Source organism: Colletes latitarsis, chromosome 14 (assembly GCF_051014445.1).
Source record: "Colletes latitarsis isolate SP2378_abdomen chromosome 14, iyColLati1, whole genome shotgun sequence".
Taxonomy (NCBI): domain Eukaryota; kingdom Metazoa; phylum Arthropoda; class Insecta; order Hymenoptera; family Colletidae; genus Colletes; species Colletes latitarsis.
Genome location: NC_135147.1, coordinates 14,111,921 through 14,114,799, shown reverse-complemented (window position 1 = coordinate 14,114,799; position 2,879 = coordinate 14,111,921). Strand labels below are relative to the sequence as shown.

Here is a 2,879-nt window from a genome sequence, read left to right as displayed (position 1 = left end):
GCTGGAACCACATGGATTGTCGTATGTCCAGTGAAGTGTCTTCTAACAATTCTGGCAAAATGTCTTCTAAGATTTTCAGGTACTCACTACTATTTAGCGTGCCATCAATAAAATATGGACCAATTATTTTATTATGAAGAAGGCCGCACCAGACGTTTGCAGACCAAGGTCTCTGTTTGTCGACTACTGTCAACCATCGTGGATTATCTACTGACTAGTAGTATATGTTGTGACGGTTAATTGCTCCATGGTTTGTAAATGTGGCCTCATCGGTAAATAACAGTTTACTCAAGAACATTTCATCGTCTTGTAGTTTTCGTAAGCCCCATTCACAAAATTGTAAACGTTTTGTATAATCATTTTCAGTTAATTGTTGATGAAGTGATATGTGGAACGGATGAAATTTGTTAATGTGTAATATTCGTAAAATACTTCGTCGACTGATCCCACTTTCGCGTTCCAGTTGTCTTGTACTAACATGTGGATCTCGTATTACAGCTGCTACAATATTTATCGAGTTTCCATCATCAGTTGCTCGTTTGGCAAGATCACGTGTTTTGTTATCCACAGTTCCAGTTTCTTGGAACTTTTTTATAATGTTTGTAAAGACAGAAAGTGAAGGTCTATTATTACGATCGGGAAATCTTTCACCATACACACGTACCGCTTCCCTCATAATTCTATGACATTCACCATAAATAAGAACCATTTCTACTTTCTCTGCTATCGTGTAACGCATATTAGAAAACTGAACACTTAGACTGAATAATAGTCAAATTACCAATAATGTTTGAGGATACCTCCTACCTTTTACCTATACCTTTTGTGACCCGTGTCACGTAATACACACACGTGATACACAAGTATTCGAAAAGTACTCTCAGACAATTTATTTTCTATTGCAGTTGACTGGGTGACCTTGAATGACCTTAATAATAGGTCATTGTATTCGCCTTGAAACACTCTATCAGAATGTAAGTAAAAAAATATACTGTTCCATTTAACAAAACAGAGTTGACTTTCATATCTCCTTGACGCCTCCACCTACAGAAAAATTGATAATACCAAATTATGAGCCCCCCGATACCAAGTAAGTTCGGTCTAATGCATTTTCTCCTATCTTCAAAAACAAGCGAGTTATTCAGGTGACCTGTTTAATATGCCTCACCCTTATTATTGATAAAATGTTTTGCAACTGTATGTGCTTTCGGCGTGAATTTTCGTAGTTCATTTCCTACATATTCTCCATGTGTTGCACAATCATCCTTCTGAACAGCACGTTTTAAAATAGCGTACACTTCTTCTTCGGGACTAGAGGGTAATAGAAAGCATTCCTGTTTCTTTTTACTTTTTTTAAATGTTTTCTTTTTACCGTTGTCATTATGTACTTTGTTCCCATTAAAGTGTGATTCATCAAGTGTTCTTTCTGTAATTAAATTATCTTTTACCTGCAAAAAAGTTATTAAATTTTTCCAGATGCCGTGTACTGAAAACGAGTGGAGACAGGTAGTTGAAGAGTTAGAAAACTCCTGGAATTGACCACACTGTATTGGAGCTTGTAACGGAAAACACATTGTAATTTAAAGCCCAAAAAACAGTGGCAGCATGTTTTTTAATTACAAAGGAACATTCAGCATTGTTCTGATGGCCATTGCAGACGTCAATTATTCCTTTTTATATGCTGATATTGGTTGCTAAGGCAGGATTTCAGACGGAGGAGTATTTCGAAATGCGTCATTTTACCAAAAACTAGCGACAAATAATTCAACACTTTCACCTGCTGAATCACTTCTCGGAAGTGATAAATTATTGCCCTATGTAATAGTGGCGGATGGCACATTCCCCTTGCAAGTTCATATTATGAAACCTTTTTCTGGTTATCAGGAAAAAAGCTTTTTGAAACGAATATACAATTACAAACATTCTCGTGCTCGTAGAGTAGTGGAAAACGCTTTTGGCTTATCAGCATCAGTGTCTCGTGTGTTCAGAAAACCACTTATGTTAAATGTGGGAAATGCTGAGATAATTACAAGAACGTGCATTTATCTCCACAATTTTTTAAGAAAAAGTTCGACATCCGGATCTTTATATTCACCTCCAGGAAGTTTTGATGTAGACATGCAAGATGGACACGTCATTCCGGAATCATGGAGATCGGTAGTTCATGGTGATACTAAGATTTGCAACGTAGAACACGGAGGTAGACTGCAGAAGCGAAAGTATTTTACATCAGATGAAGGACGTATTCCGTGGCAAAATATTTATTGATATTTGTTTGAACACGTGGACTGCCGGTCTGGTAGAAGGTTCGCGAAAAATGAGTTGGTGCAAATATTTCAAAGAAGGTCTTTATTTAAAAAACACAATACAGTGGTCACACGAGAGTCAATGATTCAGATAATAATTAATAATGAGAGACGTGAATTGAGTTTCTAAAGGAAATGACGATATTATTGATCGCCATTTCCAACGGAGATTGAGCTTTGAGAAACTGCCTAGATTATGCGTTATTTCAAACACATAATACCCTTGCAATTGTATTAATTGCAAAGGGTTTATGAGCTTGAGGCTTGTATTAATGAACGTGAGCGAATTACATTGAACACAAGAAAAGATTCTATTAACACAAAGGACTTTATCACTTTTGAACTACGTTCTGCGCTAAAGTTGGTTTGAACAAGACTGTGTTAATGGCTGCGTTCTTGGCCGGCACGAGGTTTCGACCGGCACGCAGATCAATGTGTGCGCATGCCAATCATGTGCAAAGGCCCAAAATCAGTTTCGACGCATCGCGCAATGGGCGCGGCTAGCGATTCTCTCGAGCACAAAGCGTGCCTGAGAGGTGCTGCTAATGAGACTCGTGGATACGATAGAAAACG

The 2,879-nt window shown here is 37.8% G+C and overlaps 1 pseudogene; it reads left to right on the top strand.

Annotated features, from left to right (window-relative positions):
• The first annotated feature begins 1,545 nt into the window (after nt 1-1,545).
• LOC143350262 (uncharacterized) lies at nt 1,546-2,268 on the top strand (annotated as a pseudogene).
• Nucleotides 2,269-2,879: the final 611 nt, after the last annotated feature.